General features: G+C 37.4%; 1 long non-coding RNA gene across 1 annotated transcript in view; it reads left to right on the plus strand.

The window, feature by feature from the left end:
- Nucleotides 1-20,740, plus strand: part of LOC118527572 (uncharacterized) — a 91,211-nt gene that overhangs the window by 54,854 nt on the left and 15,617 nt on the right. The window contains exon 4 of the long non-coding RNA XR_013446454.1: nucleotides 19,263-19,354. This is a non-coding gene — a long non-coding RNA (uncharacterized LOC118527572). The remainder of the gene's footprint in view (nucleotides 1-19,262; nucleotides 19,355-20,740) is intronic.

The raw sequence follows: 20,740 nt of genomic DNA on the forward strand, positions 1-20,740 counted from the left end.
AGACAATAAAAAAAGGGAAATCTGGACAACAAGAGACTGTTTTGGTAGCCGAATTTAGTTAATTTTTAATAGTTCTCATTCCAAAAGGTCGGCTATTGTTCTTAATAAGTCCATCTTTATAAAGTTCTGAAATTAAGGTTATGTAAGTTTTTTTATATAAATAGATATCTATACTGTCAGATCCAGTTTAATCCAGATCAAGATTTAGGGGTCCAGAGTGTTCAGAACAGGTAAAAGCCCCCTTACAGAATACTTTATTGGCAACGTTTATTTCTCACTGGATCTGTTCTATATATATATTCTTGGAAGAAATCATAGAAACATTAGCATCTGTACCTTAGAAGCAGTGTATCAATTAAGTTTCTTTTGGTTAAAAGTAAAGAAAGCTCAATCTAAATGGATTGAATCAAAAGGGGAATTTAATGACTTTTATAACCGGCAAGTCCAGTGGGGAGATTGGCTTAACTGTTGCTTGACACACGTGCTCCAGAAACATCTCCAGGGCTGGGTCTGACCTCATCTTCTCTCTCTTCCACATGTAGCCCTCATTCTTAGACAGAATCTCCCCTCATGGTTGGAAGGAGGATTGAATCTGCTGATTAACTTAATCCAGTCATGGCTCACACCTGATTTAAGAGTGGGGCCAAGCCATTCAAGCCATATGGCCTGAAGTTGGATGGGCCTGAAGTTCCTTTAAGGAGATTCATGATGAATACAGGAGCTAAAACAATAGATATCAGCTATAAGTAATATTCAATTAAAGTACTTGAAATTTTAATAGAATATTTACTAATACTGAATGTTTCCTGTGTGTTAGAACTTGCAAAGATGAATAAGAAAAGTCTTCAGATTTGTTATGGGAAACCTAGGACACCATCTAATTCCTTTTTTTTTTTTTAAGATTTTATTTATTTATTTTGAGGAGGGGGGTGGGAAGAAACAGAGGGAGGGAGAGAGAGAATCCCATGCTGACTCCCAGCTGAACGCAGAGCCGGGCGTGGGGCTTGATTTCATGACCCTGAGATCATGACCTGAGCCAAAATCAAGAGTTGGACGCTCAACCGACTGAGCCACTAGGTGCCCCAGGGACACCATCTAATTCTTAAAGTTGATGCTGCTATGACAGTTTTATGTTTCCTAGTTCTCATGTATGTAGTTATGAGCATATGAGTACCTGACTGCTCTGATATATTGTAGAAAGATACACTAATGAGCTATTTTCTCCCTACCTTTCTCCAGGGAAACACACATTCTTTGGAGATGGAGAGAACAAATTTCTTCAAATTCTCCCTTTCTTTTACTAACCACATTCTATGTATAGACTGAAAAGAGAAAGAGTTATTTCTGGCACTGGGCTGAGGGAAATTCCTCTGTGTGTGTATTGCTACTGTATATATAAACTGTATATTTGTGTGTGCAATGACAGTTATAGTTTCCTCCACTGGCTCTGGTTCAGTTATTTTCTCTCTGATGATTTCTTCTCTGTTTCTTTCCATGTCTCTTCCCCCGCCTCCAAAATTGTATAATACATATGTGTGTGTGTGCCTGTGTACGTACATGTGTTTGTGTACATGTGTGTATGCACCGTTGATATTGAAAATATTTAACAGACAATATGGCATATTCATCTACCAATCAGAGTGGATACCAGCTAGAAACAACCAGTACAACTGTAGAGGGACATAAAGGGACATATCTATGAAGAAGCAGAAGCCATGTCTTAGATGAGGAAGCAGAGATTCAATGTACAAAGAAGAGGGTGTGGGAGCCAGTCAAGACAGAGAGAGCAGAACTAGGTCATGAGTGAAAGAGCAAGTGAAGTAGAGAGAGTACTCAGCATCCAAGCTATATCCAAGTTCAGTGGCTTCCCATTCTCCTAAGGGCTGAGGGCTGTCTGTACTATGGTTCCTCTGAGATCCCCATTTCCCTTATTGCTTAATTGATTCTTCCACTAAATACACCCCTTCCCTTTAAAAGCTACCTTGAGGGACTCTTAGTAGAAACTAAAGCTAGCTAACTAAAATAAATGGGACCATACTATATATAACATTTTGTAACTTGCTAGAATAACTCTGTTATTCCCTTATCAATAACAGATATCTTTCATGTCAATAGGTAATAGAACCATATCATCACTTTTCTGGCAATATTTGTGTTAGACACCTTTTAGCTCTCATACCTCACATCCTCTCAGCCCCAATTTTACTCCAGCCATTGCACAAGTGTTACCTTACATGTACCTGCTTTAGCTGCAGGTTCTGTTTCTGCCTGGGGCTTCTCACACTCCATGTGGGATGCCTGTGGGGGTCTGTTTGGCACTTGAGCATGGGCAGACTTGGCAGTATGAGGATGTAAATCCTTACAGGAAAACCTTTACCAGTGGGAGATGAGAGCCAGTGAACAAATGTTCCCCAACTCTGTTGTGTAGGCTGATAATTCTGAGTGGCACATTCTGTGTGGCTTCTTAGAGGTCTCCAGGCAGATCAAACTCCATTTCCCATAGTTTCTGGTTTGATAATACACCTTTAAGTGGATTTTCCTTCTTCCTTGTGCCATTCCTCTTGGTCCTGCACTACTATTCCCTGAGTTCACCGCTCAAAATAAACTACCTGAGTGCAAGTCCTTGGCCTCTTCCTTCTGGCAAGAATCCAGTCTAAGACAGTTTTGCATTGCCTGGTTGCATCTTCATTTAATAATTATTTCTTTATTAATTTCTTTATTAATGGACACTTATTTCCTTTCATTGTTATAAACAAAGTCATGATGAACATTCTTACAAATATATCTTTGCATACTTAATGCTTATTTCCTTAGGAAAAAATTATTACAAGTTAAAATTGCTGAGTCTATTACCGGTCAATAGACTTACACATTTTAAAGGCTTTTGATACACCCTGGAGCAAAAACATTTGTATTTAACAGTTTCATATGTTTGTCAAAAAAAATTAGCCACTAATTTTTTGTGGTAGATAGAATTTTTATAGATAGATTATGTCACCATAATCACATAAATGACTGATTATATCTTGAAGGCTGGCTGCCTTCCATAGCTATTAGCTGACAGCCCAGTTGTGACTGAGGTAGAGAGACTTGCTTCACTTGGTCCCAATCAAACTTAGTGCTGAGTTCTTTGTGCTTAGCTTTGCCTACCACACTTTAGGTCTTTTTAACACCATGAAATAAGAAGTGATGAGAGATTAAAAGATGAAAATTTAATTGAGAGGCTCACTTTTAGTTATTATAGGGTGATTGTGGTAATAATACCGCCATTCAAGAAAGTTTTCAAACACACAAAGATCTTTAATTTAATCTCTAGTGCTTAAGCTTTTAAGTTTACTATAAGATTTTTTTCTTGAAAGTAAAAAAGGGTACCAACCATTTGATATGTCTGAACCAGTATCACTGAAAAATGTTGCAAGTAATCCTAGGTCTCTTTTTCTCAAAGATGCTGTCAGAATTGACCCAAGTAAACCTTCTAAATTCTGTGTCCTTAGTGAAGATGTCTCTTACCTTCTGCATTACTGCAGTAAAAATAAAGTGGAAGTTATCAAGTAAACAAAGAAAATTATATAATGTTTTGATAACATATATTAAATGCATACTTATGATTGTATTACCTTGATTACTTACATACACTTTAGAAATATTTATATTTTACAGTTACAAAGAGATGACTTATGGTTAATAATAGATGGTGATTGTGGGTTCCACAAAGGGGTGCTTGGTGGATGTGTAGTTAGACGTATAGCTTTTTCCACAGAAAAGAAAATCCTACTGACATTGTTTTAACTTACAACATTTTTCCACTGTCTTGACCTGCAATAAAAATGTTGGGCATTAGCTTCTTATTCAAGAGTGATAATATTTATAATAACATTGTTTCTATGGGAAAATAAAAGTCTATTTACTTTACGTTGATTTAAAATAATTTTTCCAGGAACTTAACCCATATAAACAAAAGAATTGCTCTTCTTACAAATCTTTTCTTTCTTTGTGTAAACTTATAGGATATATGGTAAAACAAAACAAAACATTAATTCAGTTTAAAATTGCTTCTGAATAGTATTCTTGTTGATTAAGTTTGGGCAGAGAAGTGGAGCCAGGACTCAGAGGCTGGGATTTGGCAGTCAGGAGTTTGAGGTAGGCTATGTGGAGCCATCTGAAGCTTTTGAGAATTGAACTAACTAGAATAAATCAGGATTTTTAAAACTATTATTTGGTCATGGTGTACATTTTAGATTGAAAGAAGATTGGGAGTTTGAAAACTGGTTTAGGCCTGAGACAATGAAAGCCTGGGCTAATGTGCTAGTTCCAAAAGCAAATGTAAAGGGGAAAAAGAAATAAAGGAGAGGGGCGCCTGGGTGGCTCAGTTGGTTAAGTGACTGCCTTCGGCTCAGGTCATGATCCTGGAGTCCCGGGATCGAGTCCCACATTGGGCTCCCTGCTTAGCAGGGAGTCTGCTTCTCCCTCTGACCCTCACCCTCTCATTCTCTCTCTCTCTGTCATTCTCTCTCTCTCAAAAATTAAAAAAAAAAAAAAAGAAATAAAGGAGACACTGGAAAGGACACAGGACGCTGGATAATAGAGGGATTAGAAAAGAAATTGTCAGAAGGTCTGTGACTTTGTGTTTGAGTGACTATGAGCAGAGACTTTGGCTTTTCTACCACTGGATCTTCAATGTCTAAGTCAATTCTGGGTACAGAGTAGGTGCTCAGTAAATATTTGCTGAGAGAATGAAGGGAATTTTGGGGCGCCTGGGTGGCTCAGTCGTTAAATGTCTGCCTTCAGCTCAGGTCATGATCCCAGGGTCCTGGGATCAAGCCCCGCATCTGGCTCCCTGCTCAGTGGGAAGCTTGCTTCTCCCTCTCCCACTCCCCCTGCTTGTGTTCCCTCTCTCGCTGTGTCTCTCTCTGTCAAATAAATAAATAAAATCTTTAAAAATAAAAAAAAGAATGAAGGGAATTTTTATCACCAAAAATGAGATGAAATTACCCATATGACTTTCTCAAATTAATTTCTCACTTGATATTTGTGAATCACCCACCTGGAATTCAGTGCAAATATTTACCAACATATGGTGTGGACTTTTTCTCCCACCAGCAGACCTTATCTGGCAGATTTGTTTTGTAGCATGTATATCATGTTAGCCCTTCATCTTTCTCTAGGGATGAATTTTAGCCTCCTCAAGAGGTGATGCTTATGACTCTTCCTTTATCTTTGGAGCAACAAAATAATTTGCTGGTAGACCTGGCTATCAATTTACTTCCTCCATAAAGTCATGAGGAGAGACATGTTGTATTAGTATTTGCTTGTTTTGCATGTGTATGGGAGCTAGAAGGAAAGGGTTGACTTGAATGGAGGAAGCCTAAGGGGCCAGAGTTTATACCCATGAAATCCCTGATTAAACAAGGATTATGGAATGCAAGGATGGTCTAAAAGTCTAAAGTCCCTGTCCTCAAGAAACTTAAGTAGGGAAAGCCAAAATAATATGGTTGAAAGAGTCTAAACAGGGAATGAGGAAAACTCATGTGTCATTGGGCAAGTAACAACTTTCCTCGGTCTCGTTTTCTTCATATGTTAAAAAAGAGAGTCTTGTGTTAGGTAATCCTCCAAGATTCTTTCAAGCCCGAATGTTTGTCATTCTTTTTCTGACCATAAATGTGTTGATGAAAATATCATTTATTCTTCACCATGACATCTGTTCAGCTTCCTTCTGAATACTTAACCTGTGTTCCAGCACTTGTTTTAAGCCTTTACCAACATTTGACTGTGTTCCATAGCTTGTTATCATAGCAGCAACTCCTCCTCATTTGGTTAAGACTTAATAACTTAGTCTGTTTAAGTCAGACAACACAGCTGTTGTGTTTGGAGCAGCTAGTTTGGTAAGGTTGTAAAAGGTACCCAGAAATTTATTAGAAGCTTCCTGAGACACAAATCACCCTGTCTGCCCTTAGCTAGCGTCTATAACCCACATATTTACACTCCCACTGTATTTTCCCCTGAACCACAATATTTCACTTAGCACTTTGTGTCTGTGGTTGGCCTTTTCAACTTTAGTCCATCCCTGGGAACCATCTTTCTTACCTAATGCCACATGGATACATAGTCCATCATAAACAGTAAAGAATAAGAAGGTGTCTTGTTAGGTGGCATCTCTTACTTACTGTGAGAGAAGGTCTGAGCTCTCTCTCATATGCTGATTCAACAGATTTATTATCAGATCATTGCCTGTTCTGTTTTTAAAAGGCTACTACATCATTTTTCCTCTTTCAGAAAATTCCTAAATAAATATGTGTAGGAGTGTTAACCTCAGATTCCTATGTACTTATTAAAGAGAGAGGGAGAGTAAGCACGAATTGGGGTGGGGGCAGAGGGAGAAGCAGACTCCCTGCTGAGCAGGGAGCCCGATGCAGGACTTGATCTCAGGACCCTGGGATCATGCCCTGAGCTGAAGGCAGATGCTCAACCGACTGAGCCACCTAGGCGCCCCCTGAGTAGAACTTTTAACCTATGCTTATAAATGTGATGGTGTTGACACCCTTATAAGCGACATTTTCTTATGATAATAGCATAGAGGTGCCAAGTATCCAAAGAGTACTTTTTTTGTTGTTATTGTTTCCAATGCTTGGATCACTGTCTGGAGTTAGTAACTATCTCATCTGGACATTCATGGAGTTCCAATGGGGACTCTCTTGTTAATGAACCCTTCATTCAAAATAGAGACTAACCAAGACTTTCAATTTCAGAGCTTGTTTCTTAGGGAAACTTGTATACCCCTTGATATATTTTACATCAGGAAGTGAAAACTTGGAGAATGCATATCTTCCCACACATGGCATGAGCTTTTAAAATATATAGACAAAAATAAATCTTATTAAGATTGGATTCCTTACGGGTGCCTGGGTGGCTCAGTTGGTTAAGTGTTTGCCTTCGGCTCAGGTCATGATCTCTGGGTTCTGGGATCGAGCCCCGCATTGGGCTTCCTAATCAACGGGGAGTCTGCTTCTCTCTCTCTTTTACTCTCCCCCTCTGCCCCTCCCCACTGTTCATTCTCTCTCTCTCTCAAATAAATAAATAAAATCTTAAAAAAAAAAAAAAAGACTGGATTCTTTAGAGTGTCTGCTTGGGTAGCTCTATAGTCAAATAGGAGCCACTCAGACCAAATGTCTGTGATTGGGGTAGCGTTTACTACTGTCTAGTCCCATTCAAGTTCACATGGTGCTGAGGCCTCCCCTTTCATGATCTGCTGCTCCTCTGGGTGTCATGGACTTCTGAGTTTATTGGGATGTCCTCAAGGGGCAGTTCAGAATTCAGCATGCTTTAGGCTTGAGTGGGTCTCCATCCAGTAGATGCTTCAAGGATGATGTATAAGCCTTTGTCAATGGCAGACTCTCATTCTATAGCTCCCCAGGTTGGCTTAGGAGCCAAGGTTTGCATTTGAATGGTTTGGTGGTTGATGAGGATTGGCTCAGCCTCCATTTGGTTCCCTGGTATTAGTTACCATGTTGTTCCTTCAAGTCCATTTTTCTTATTTGCTCAAAATGTCACCCCTACCCAAGGGATCCTTGGAGAGAGAGAGAGAGATTAACCTGGGAGAGGAGAGAGGATCATTTGCCTTTCGCGATTCTCTTTCCAGTTTGTTATTAAATAGGACATGAAGTTTATACCCTGCTTTTTTCACTCTTGATATAATTCTCTGTAAGGATAGAGTCCAAGAAGTACAGAAAACTTAAAAAGCCATAAAGGTTAATATTTCAAGATGCTATTTTACTACATACTTCAATATTATAATGCCTGAAAGGATTCCTTAACTTGAGGTTTTATTAAGATGTCAAAAATAGTTGTTGGAGCAACTGAACCTAGATTGTCAAAAGAAAATTGTAGAGGCTTTCCAGGGATTCTGACATCCCTAACAAGCCAGTGAGAACACAAGTTGTGTGGCTTAGAGAACAGTTTAGGTTAGGATCCTGTTCCTGTTGCTCTACACGGCTTAGGGAGATCTCTTCTAGATTCTGAGTCCTTTATTACTGATTCCAGTCTTGTGCATTTGCCCAAAGTCTAGTCTTAAGCACTGAGCCTTCATCAACTGGTTTCTACAGGATATTTTGCCTCTATCTGTAATATTCCACCAGAACTGGCAACGTGTGTGCAATATCACAGTCTCTAATGAGCTTGGTATCAGTGTCTGTGTCCTCCGTAGCAGATGAATTCTTTTTGAAGGATCAGATCTTTTTGTCTCATTGTGTTGATGTGAGAGAAGTTTTAGAGCTTTTTTTGGTGGCAGTCCATTTCTTCTTAGTGTTCCTCATGTGGGCAGTGTCATAGACATTCTGAGTAATAACTTTAAAAATCTCCTGAACCCAAAAAATGGTCCTTAAATATTCAATGTACACTATATAATTGGATTTGGTCTTGGGCATTTAATTTTTAGGAAGATGTTTGATGATTAAAAAAAAAAAAGAATGGGGCACCTGGGTAGCTCAGTTGGTTAAGCAGCTGTCTTTGGCCCAGGTCATGATCCTGGAGTCCCGGGATCGAGCCCCACATCGGGTTCCCTGCTCAGCAGAGAGTCTTCTTCTCCCTCTGACCCTCCCCCCTGTCATGTGTGCTCTCTCTCTCTCATTCTCTCTCTCTCAAAATAAATAAATAAAATCTTAAAAAAAATAAAAAAAGAAAAGGGTGTGACTATTTTGCCAACATCTTTGAATGGAAGCAATTTGCCTTAGCTACCCCCTTTTATTTTTTTTAAAGATTTTATTTATTTATTTGACAGGGAGAGAGGGAGAGAGAGAGAGAGAGAGAGGGAGCACAGGCCGAAGGAGCTGCAGGCAGAGGGAGAGGGAGAGGCAGGCTCCCCGCTGAGCAGGGAGCCCTACGTGTGGTTTGATCTCAGGACCCTGAGATCATGACCTGAGCTGAAGGCAGACGCTTAACTGACTGAGCCACCCAGGCGCCCCGCTACCCCCTTTTATATTAATATATACACATCACTTAGGTGGCAATGTGAATATATTTTACCAGGTATGGTAAGAGAAATGGTGGTAATCTTTTTACACTAAGTGAGAATATAACATATTCTGATGTTTGTGTATATGTTTTATATGTACATTGACTAGCTTTTTACCACATCTCTTTCTTTAATTTGAATAATGTTCAGTGTTTACTTGAATAATGTTTATGGAGATAGCAAATAGGTTTTTAAAATTAACAGTACCTGAAGCTTTGCATAGAGAAGAGACCAGCTTACTTTTAAAAAAAGACTAAATGAAAATTGTGTCCAAGTGAAAAAAAAAATCTCCTGGACAACAATGGCTTGGCACATTAGTGTTTCCTCACTTCATTCCCACTTTTCCATTACATTTTCTCTGCCAAGTTTGGCCTCAGTTGGGCCTGAGAAGTTAGTCATCTTGGCTCCTTCTTGATATTTTCACTTTAGATATTATTTCCTAGTATGAAAAATGAAGTTTAACTTTCTTCCACTCTCTCCCTTGCACGTATCACATATTTGCATATTTCCCATTCCTTCATCCTTCTAATATAGATATATAGTTATTTTAGTAGCATCAATATCCAATAGTTACCTGATTATGGTTATGTAAATTTTATTCCCATTTCTCTGAGCCATGATAACATTTACTTCTCTGCACAACTTTTATTTTCCTGGGAATTAATAATTTTCATATTTATAAATTTGAATTTTTTCTTTTTAAAGTTTTTTTTATTTTTTTACTTTTTTATTTTATTTTTTAGAGAAAGCACATGTGCATGAGCAGGGCAGGGGTGGTGGGGCAGAGGGAGAGAGAAAATCTTAAGCAGGCTCCACACCCAGTGAGGAGCTGTACATGGGGCTTGATCTCAAGACCCTGAAATCATGACCTGAACCAAAATCAAGAGTCTAATGCTTAACTGAATGAGCCACCCAGGGACCCCTAAAGATTTTTTTTAAAGTAATCTCTATACTCAGTGGGGGGCTCAAACTCACAACTCCAAGATTAAGAGTCGCATGCTACACTGACTGATCCAGACAGGTGCTCCTGTTGAGTTTTTTCTATGCTTATATCAGGAGTCAGCAAACTGTGGCTCATGGGCCAAATATAGCCTGCCATCTGTTTTTGTAAATAAATTTTATTTGAAACATAGCCTTGCCTGTTTGTTTACATATTGTTTATGTCTGCTTCACCCCACAACAGCAAAGTAAAGTAGTGTAACAGAGACTCTATGGCTTGAAAAACCTAAAATATTTACTAACTGGCCCTTTACAGGAAAGTTTGTCCATATTCAGTTTATATAATTCAACCTCAAACTCTGTAGATTTTCAGTATTACTTTTCAGTATACTCAGAAACATCAGGTATTCAATTGACTTTATTTCTTGGGGCAGTCTTTCTGGAGTTTTCTGACTTGGTTTTTGATCTCTCAGTCTTGACTGGTTGCCCCTGGCCTGGTACACAGTTGTCAGTCTGGTGGCACCCTTTATCCCAAAACTGGGGATTCCCATTGTTCTCTTCTGTGTCAGATCCTTTGTTAAGAAAGGAGCTCCTGTCTTATTTTTTCTCAAAATATTCTTGTTACTCTTTCATTTTAATGGAACACAATCTCCAAAAAAGGGTGTGTGGAAAGTCAAATTTTGAGCCCTTACATGTCTGAAGATGCTTTTTATATTACCTTCATATTTGACTAATAGTTTGGCTGGGGGTAAAGTTCTAGGTTGGAGATAATTTTCTTCTGATTTTGAAGCCATTGTTCCTTTATCTTCTAGTTTCCAGTATTGTTAAGATGTCTAAAGCCATTCCTATTCCATATTCTTTATATATGACTTTAAAAAAAGGAATCTCTTCAGAGTCATTTTCTTAGTATTCTGAAATTTCATAGTTACCATGCCTTCATGTGGATCAATTATCATCAATTAGGCCATGCATTTGTTGAGCCCTTTCAATCTGTAAATTCATGTTCTTCAGTATGTGAAATGTTCTTGAATTATGTAATTGATGTTTTCTTCCAGAATCATATCTGAAGGAAGAGCTTCTTAACCAGATGAGTGTATAAAACTTGGGGGAGTTTTTAAGATATATGTGCCCAGGCCCCACCTCTATAGTTTCTGATTGATATATCTGGGGTATGGCTCTCAGTATGTATATTTTGAAAAAGCTCTTGGGGTGATTTTGAGAAGCACTTCTGGATAAGAGCCATTACTTCGGGACAACAACTCTTAGAGTATAATGTAGGGAGTGTGGCACAATGGAGCAAAATAATGTGGAAAAAATATTCTTTGAAATTAAACTTGGGTTCAATGACTCCTTTCCAACCATCCTATTTTGTTGCTGTGTGATCTTGGGCAAGTATTAAGTGGGAATGATGATGATGATAAAACTAGCTTGGGTTTTTGTGAGGTTAAATAGAAAATTGCCTACCAAAGTGCCTGGCAACATAGTAAGTCCTAGATTTCCTCTCCCTGACCCCTACATGTGAGATGAAGAAAATAGATCGGGATTAGGATTGTTTCTTGACTTCAGAGGAGCGAGTAAACCATAGTCTATGTGGTATGAGAAGGGCAATGGGTACCAGGTAAGTGCTCTGATTTTGTGTAGTTCGTATTTCACATTCTCACAGCACATAAAAGCTTGGTTTACACTATATTGACTCATATGTGTTTAGAACTTATGTTATTCTATAATTACTCTTAAATAGTTCTAATGGGGGACGCCTGGGTGGCTCAGGGGGCTGAAAGTCTTCCTTTGGCTCAGGTCATGATCTCAGAGTCCTGGAATCGAGCCCCGCGTCTGGCTTCTGGCTCGACTGGGAGCCTGCTTCTCCCTCTCCCTCTGCCTCTCCCCTCTACCTCTGCTCATGCTCTCTCTCTCTCTCTGTCTCAAAAGAATAAATAAAATCTTTAAAAAAAAATAGTTCTAATGGGCATTTTGCCTACCCAGTCAGATGGGAAATTACACAAATGTCGGGATATCTTCCATGAACTCTGAGTTATCCATCGTGCCTAGAACAGGATTCTGTGTATCAAACATTTCTTTCCAAGTGATAATAGCCTGAAATGAGATATTTACCCACTCTTCTGATTGATTGAGGAGACAAAACATGAATAAAACAGGGCTTAGAAGTTTAGGAGAATGTGATGACCAACTCAAATATCCAGCATAATGTTTCTTAGTAGTTGTTTGGATGACAACATGATGATTCTATTAATTGGTGCTTTGTTTAAAATATCACTTAGGAAGCTAATAGCAAAAAGTTATTTATGTGTACTTACAGTTGACTCTGGTTGCCTATTTATCCCTCTACTGTTCTGGGTGGCATTATTGGCATATGTAAAATCATATGTAAAACATTCATGGTTTCCATTTTATTCCTAAGATCCTTCAGGGAAAGGACTTTGTTTCAATAACTTTTGAATTTCCAATGCCTAGAAAAGTGCCTGACATATAATAGGCACTCAGAATAAATTTTGTTGGTGAATCTTCATATTTATTCATGAATCTTCAGGTTTATATATAATGCTGAATAATGATATAGGCCAGTTGTTCTTTGGGATGCTGTAAGTTTATTGGTTTTCAAAATAAAGCATTAGTTTTTCTCAGACTTCTGAGAGTTTGTGGTCTTCTAAGGCATTTAACTGTAGATATGTGTAAGCATCTTACATTAACCAAACTTATGAATTTGGGGTTTATGTTGACTTCACAGTATTACTACTTTTCTTTGTTTTTTAGTTGAAGTATACTTAATATACAGGTTACATCAGTTTCAGATGTGCAACATATTGATTTGACAATTCTGTACATTACTCAGTGCTCACCAGGATAGGTGTAGATAACACCTGTCACCATACAAAGTTATTACAGTATTATTGAGTATATTCCTTAGGTTGTACTTTTTTCTTCTTTTTTTTTGGTTAATGTATTTTTTTTTATTTTTGATGTTTTTTATTTGAATTCAATTAACATATAATGTATTATTAGTTTCAGAGGTAGAGTTCAGTGATTCATCAGTCTTATATAATACCCAGTGCTCATTACATCACATGCCCTCCTTAATGCCCATTACCCAGTTACCCCATTCCACCCACACCCTTCCCCTCCAACAACCCTCAGTTTGTTTCCTATGATTAAGAGTCTCTTATGGTTTTCATCTTGTTTTATTTTTCCCTCTCCTCCCCTATGATCCTATATTTTGTTTTTTAAATTCCACATTTGAATGAGATCATATGATAATTGTCTTTCTCTGGACTTACTTTGCTTAGTATAATACCCTCTAGTTCCAAAATGAAGGGGGAGAAATCAGAGGGGGAGACGAACCATGAGAGACTATGGACTCTGAGAAGCAAACTGAGGGTTTAAGAGGGGAGGGGGTTGGGGGGGACGGGTTAGCCCAGTAATGGGTATTAAGGAGGGCAGGTATTGAATGGAGCACTGGGTTTATATGCAAACAATGAATCATGGAACACTACATCAAAAACTAACGATGTAATGTATGGTGACTACCAACATAATAAGATAAAATTTAAAAAATATACCCTCTAGTTCCATCCATGTCATTGCAAATGGCAAGATTTCATTTTTTGATGGCTTAGTAGTATTCCATTGTATATATATACCACATCTTCTTTATCTATTCATCTGTCAATGGACACCTGGGTTCTTTCCATGGTTTGGCTATTGTGGACATTGCTGCTATAAACATTGGGGTGCAGGTGCTGCTTTGGATCACTACATTTGTATCTTTGGGGTAGATACCTAGCAGTGCAATTGCTGGGTCATAGGGTAGCTCTATTTTCAACTTTTTGAGGAACCTCCAAACTGTTTTCCAGGGTGGCTGCACCAGCTTGCATTCCCACCAACAGTGTAAGAGGGTTCTCCTTTCTCCGCATCCTCGCCAACATCTGTCATTTCCTGACTTGTTAATTTTAGCCATTCTGTACTCTTCATTCCTGTGACTTATTTTATAACTAGAAGTTTATTCCAGTTATGAACCTCTTAATCTCCACCTATTTCACCCATCCCCTCACCCACACCCCTCTGGCAACCGCCAGTTTGTTCTCTGTATTTAAGAATCTGTTTCAGTTTTGTTTGTTCATTTGTTTTGTTTTTCAGATGCCACATATAAGTGAAATCATATGGTATTTGTCTTTCTCTGTCTGACTTATTTCACTTAGCCTGATACCCTCTAGGTCCATCCATGTTGTTGCAAATGGAAGATTTTATTCTTTTTTTATGGCCGAATAATGTTCTGTCATGTAGATATACCACATCTTCTTTATCCATTCATACATTGATAGATAATTCAGTTGCTTCCATTATTTTGGCTATTGTAAGTAATGCTGCAATAAACATAGGGGTACATATATCTTTTTGAATTAGTGTTTTCATTCTCTTTGGGAAAATACCCAGCAATAGATTTACTGGAGCATATGATATTTTTATTTTTAATTTTTTCAGGAATTTTCATACTGTTTTCCACAATGGTTGTGCCAATTTTGTTGTGCTGGTGCCAATTCCACCAGCAGTGTGCAAGAATTCCCTTTTCTCCACATCCTCAACAACACTCGTTATTTCTTGTCTTTTTGATACTAGCAATTTTGACTGGTGTGAGGTAGTATCTCACTGTGGTTTTGACTTGCATTTCCCTAATGATTGGTGATGTTGCACATCTTTTCATGTGTTGTTGGCCATATGTATGTCTTCTTTGGAAAAATGTTTAGGTCCTCTGCCCATTTTTGGATTGGATTGTTTGTTTTTTGTTATTGGGTTGTATAAGTTCTTTATATATTTTGGATATTACCCCTTATTGAATATATCATTTGCAAATATCTTCTCCCATTCAGTGGGTTGCCTTTTTGTATTACTGATGGTTTCCTATACTGTGCAAAAACTTTTTATTTTGATGTAGTCCCAATAGTTTATTTTTGCTTTTGTTTCCCTTGCTTCAGGAGACATATCTAGAAAAATGTTGCTATGGCTGATGTCAGAGACATTACTGCTTATGTTGTCTTCAAGGATTTTTAAGGTTTCAGGTCTCATATTTAGGTCTTTCATCCATTTTGAGTTTATTTTTGTATATGGTGTAAGAAAGCAGTCCAGTTTTGTTCTTTTGCATGTAGCAGTCCAGTTTTCCCAGCATCATTTGTTGAAGAGACAGTCTTTTCCCATTGGATATTCTTCCCTGCTTTGTGGAATTATAATTGACCATATAGGTGTGGGTTCATTTCTGTATTTTCTATACTGTTCTCTAGACCTGTGTGTCTGTTTTTGTGCTAGTACCATACTATTTTGATCACTACAGCTTTGTAATATAACTTGAAGTCTAGACTTGTGATGCTTCCAGATTTGCCTTTTATTTCTTTTCTTGTCCAATTGCTACAGCTGAGATTCCTGGTACTGTGTTGAATAAAAGTGTCAAGAATGGACATCCTTGTCTTCTTCCTCTTCTTAGAGGAAAAGCTTTCAGTTTTTCACCATTGAGTATGATATTAGCTGTGGGGTTTGTCCTTTCTGGCCCTGATAGCATTGCTGGTTTCTAATGTATTACAACAAATATTCACCATACATCATCTATTTTCAAGATTCTTTGAAACTCTACTGTAATGGTAAGCTTGTTTAGAAATGGAACAATTACATTAAAACTAACATTTGGTAATTTAAGCAATTTATAAATGCTTGTATTGATAAGCATACTTTACTCAGAAGTATTTTTACTGTGGAATATCTCAGAATTGCATTACATCTTTAAGAATTATTTGGTTTGCCAAATGATTTTTTTTTTATTGTGGTAGAATTCACATACTATGAAAGTCACTGTTTAACCATTTTTAAATGTGCAATTCAGTGGCACTTAGGATATTCACAGTGTCATGCAACTTTCAACACTATCTTGCTCCCTCATTTTCATCACCCCCAAAAATCAGCAGGAGACATTAAGCAATCACTCCCATTTTCCCCTCCTCACAGCCTTTAGATACCACTAATCTGTTTTCTGTTTCTGTAAATTTGCCTACTCTGGGTATTTCATATAAATAGAATCCTACACTATGTGGCCTTCTGTGACTGGCTTCTTTTACTTAGCATATTTTCTAGGTTCATAAATGTTTTAGCATGTATCAGTACTTCATTCCATTTATAAGGCTAAATAGTATTCCATTGTATGTATATACTACATTTTGTTTATTCATTTATCTGTTGATTGACATTAACATTTATCTGACCTTTTGATGTGAATAGTGCTGCTACGAACATTCATGTACCTGTTTGAGTCCTTGTTTTTTATTCCTTTGGGTATATACCTAGGAGTGAAATTGTGGTCATATGGTAATTATATGTCTGAGTTATTGAGGAATTGCTAAAAAGTGTCACCATTATACATTCCCACCAGTAATTGTATGCGAGTTCCAATTTTTCCATATCCTCATCAACATTTGTTATTTTTGTTTTTTAAAAATAAGTATAGCCACAAGTGATTTTAAACCTTAATATAAATTCTTATCCCTCCTTGGGGCGTATTTGTAACTCTACATTGTGTATTTTCTGGACACTTTTGAGTTGGTCCATTGCTGCATTGAGGGCACTTGTTCCCTGGGCAGGAGTGGGGTGCTCTTTGTGATTTCTGGTTAATGATAATAGTGCTCTCTGACCACCTGCACTATGTTGTTTGGGTATGTTAGACTTGGAGTGTTACTGTTGATTGCTGTGGACAGTTTTCATCTTTGCAGGGAAAATTTAAAGGTTTATGGCTAGAGTGAAGACTGTTCCTGGACATATTTTTACCACCTCCAAGTAATTCTATGCCAACAAATATAGGATAAGTAATTATTCATACTGTTTTGATGTCAGAGGGTACATTTGTAATAACTCTTCTGTAATTAGAGTTATTTGTAATAACTCTTATTACACTTGTAATAACTCTTCTGCTAAAAAGAAGCAGTGTCTTCTACTGTTAGAAAATTGTTTTAGATTGCAGTATTTTGGCAACTTTAAGAGTTTTACTGTCTATTTTATGGTAACATTTTCTTCTCTGAGAAACAAATTTACATAATAAAATATATAAGGAATTGTATTAAGCAGCAATGTTTAAGTACATTGTTATATACAGGCTTAAGATCCTAACCTGAACTTTTGAATAAATATACAACAGAGGTGTTTTAGTTCACTTAGGGGTGATCAAGGCTACAGTATTTATGCCACATTTTCAATGTCACAGTCTGCTTTCAGAACCCAGAGGAGGTCTTTGAATTAAGTACAAAGATCTAGAGATAAATATAGAAAGACAGCTATTACTTAACAGTCTTCCTCAGGATGTGAGTTAGATGCTTAGGTCATTCAGTTAGGAAAAAAACAAAACAGAAACCAAATACAACTTATTGATTGGTTAGGGATGTGGGTTAAATATTAGGCTGCTATTTACTTTATCCTGCACTTCCCCAAAGAAGCCCATTAAGTAGAAACACAAATGTATGGAAATCACTTTAACACTACCTGATACTATACTATTGGGAAAGAAATTCTAGCTTTTTCAGAGAGAAACACTTATTACTAGTATAAAGCATCTCAAAAGATATCAGATAGTCTTCAAAGTGCTAATAGTCTGTTTAACTGGGACAGAAACCATTAGTTAAATAAGAAAATTAATGAAAGAGTGGTAGAGAATAAAAGGCAAAGAAACCTATATCTCATAGTTTTTAGCACATAAACATTGGATTTTAAGAAACACTGCTATAGAAAAAGAAAGAAAAGAAACACTATTGTACAATGACCTGCATAGTAGGCTTTCAAAAAGTTTGTAGAAATAATTTGAATAATGTAGGAAAGAGAAAATGCTATAAATTGAACTGAACTAAAATACTTAACTTAAAGAAACAATCCAAAGAGAAATCTGTATTTGTTGCTATCCTCAAAGGAGTTCAATTTTTCTATTTACCTGTCATTCAATAATGTTTATCTACTGCCTTCTACATGCCAGGCACAGAGCTGAAGCAAGGAGTTGAGATGATGAACGGACAGGGAATGAGAGGAATACGAACAAAGATGTGCAGTCATAGAAGTACGTACAAAGGTCAGGAGCATTCAGGAGGAAGAAAGAGGAGGAAGACATTATCTGTCAATGGTGGCATATTTGAGGAAATTAACAAAGGAAGTGACTTGAGCTCAATTTTGAAGGTAAATACTGGTTTATCAGGAAGACAATGTGCAAGGAAATTTTGAGTAGCTAGAGCAGCGTGGGCTAATACAGAGGCAAGAAACAATACAGTGTGCTCAGGAAAGACAAATAGTTTGGCATTGGTAGTTTTGAAAGTGTAAGGTTTGAGGAGGAATAGTGAAACATGAGTCTGGAAAGATATTCAAGGCCTGGGTTATGGAGTCTTTTTATTCCATGATAAGGGGCTTAGAATTTATTCAGCAGGTACTGACCAGCCATTTGATTGCTTTAAACAGAGGATTGACTTGGGATTTTTGCCAAGATATTATGTGGAGCAGTGTTTCTCCTAGGACCATACACATTAAAATCTTCTTCACTCATATGTGGAATTTAAGAAACAAAACAGAAGAACATAGGGGAAGGGAAGGAAAAATAAAATAAGATAAAAATAGAGAGGGAGGCAAACCATAAGAGACTCTTAACTCTACAAAACAAACTGAAGGTTGCTGGAGGGGAGGTAGGTGAGGGATGGGGTACCTGGGTGATGGGCATCAAGGAGGGAACTTGATGTAATGGGCACTAGATGTTATATGCAACTAAATTCTACCCCCAAAACTAATAATATACTATATATTAACTAAATTGAATTTAAATAAAAAATTAAAAAAAAATCTGCAGTGCTTGTTAAAAATTCAGAGCTCTGAACTGCATTCCAGACCCACTGAATCAGATTTTCTGCATGGGGGTGGGGGTGAGGGTGGAAATCAGCATGTTCAACTAGCTTCCAGAAAGATTCCCTTGCACCCTGCAAGGACTGAAGGAATGGGCAAGACTGAATGCAGAGAGATCATCTAAGAGGTGATATGATACTCCAGGTGAGAAAGTTTGAGGAGGCAAGAGTGGGGATAGAAGGATGAAGAGAAGATGATGAACTTGAAAGATATTTTAGAGATAAAATTAAATGCAGTTGGTGATTAGGTCAGTGAAGATGATTCAAGCCAGGTTTCTTTCTTAATTGGGTCATGCACCAATAGTTTTTATTGATTTAATAAATTATAATTTTTCCTTGAACTCTATGATTTAAAAATTTTATGCATCTCTAAATTTGTTTTATTGTTTCCTTTTCAGGCCAATTTGTTGTTTTATTGTTGTTGAGTTTTACAGTAGAAAAAGTGGAAAAATTGTGAATTTGTTAATATCTGTTAGAGTCAACTTACCAGGTAAATATTTATTCATTTAGTTGTATTTCCCAAAGTACCTAGTTGCTTCTATGAATAGAATGAACAAACAGTTTTATTTCTGATATTTCTGAGAGAATTTATACTTATAAAATGTAAAGTCTAATTAATCTTACAACCAAAGCCATTGGAAGCATGAGCAATGAGCTGGAGACACAGTGAGTTTAGTAGATTGATCTTTCAAGTCAGGCAAAAATCAACAAAATTTCAAGTATGTACATTTGTCTCTGTCACTGTCCCTTTTTTATCTCTTCCTTTCTAGTCCTATCCTGAAGAAGAGATTCCTTATATATTCCTTGGGCCTATTGTTACTCTTACTAACTAAAGTGCTGACAGATAAGAACCAAAGCTATAATTCTTTTAAGGAGTTTGGCAGGGATTATAGTGCTCACCCATCTCTATGCTTCCCTACATTTCCCAGCTGCCTATGCAATTAGGTTGGCCATGTGACTGAATTCTGGCCCACAGAATGTAAGTGGAAATGATATTCTCCACTTGTAGGCTTCCATGATCTGCATGCTGTGAATCTAAAACATCCTTTACCATCCATCTTCCGTCCTCTCTTTATCTCATCCCTGGTTCCCTTTAAAGGACTCCAAACATCTGCATTAGATGTTACATGAGCAAGAAATACTTTTATTAATGTCAGGTCACTGAGATTCTAGTTTATTCTATAGCATAGCATTGTTTATTCTGATCAATGCATAGATTATTTTTAGTTGACTAAGGGAATTTCAGTTACAGATGGATGAAAATAATGATAAAATGACAGTAACCAGGGTGACTTTCTTGGGGTAAAAGGGGATTCTTTTGATACAGCCTTAAATCACATCATGAAGACTGCTCTCCTTGAGCCCTAAGAATATTGTATTGACATTAGAATTTGTCTCTTACTTCTTTGGTCCTGCTCACATCATGTGTCAGGTTTTTTTTAATTAAAATGGGGTGACTAATACCTCTGTAATAGAATTATTATGGGGATTAAAAGAGATGCCATATGTAAAGTGTCTAGACCAGCGCCTAGCACATAGCAGGTGCCAGAGCCATCCTGGGAGAGCATCAGAGATGCAGTCCCCGTAATTAACTTTGTAAATTTCTGATGTGATTCACAGATGGGTGTTATTTACATTAGTGACATTTAGTCGTTTTTAAATTCTTATTTAAAAATTGCAGTCTCCAAATTCCAGTGTCAAGGGGGTCTGACTGCCCTGCCCAAGTTGATGCATAGATAAGTGCCCAAATAAATGGTGACTATTGTTATTTCCTGTTGCTCTTCAAAAGGAGGCAAGGGCAACACTGCCATTGTGAGGATGATTATTCTTCAGGCTTGGGCCAGAAAGGCTGAATCTCTATGGTTTTGGCTATTAG

The sequence above is a fragment of the Halichoerus grypus genome, chromosome 3 (assembly GCF_964656455.1).
Source record: "Halichoerus grypus chromosome 3, mHalGry1.hap1.1, whole genome shotgun sequence".
NCBI classification, from domain to species: Eukaryota; Metazoa; Chordata; class Mammalia; order Carnivora; family Phocidae; genus Halichoerus; species Halichoerus grypus.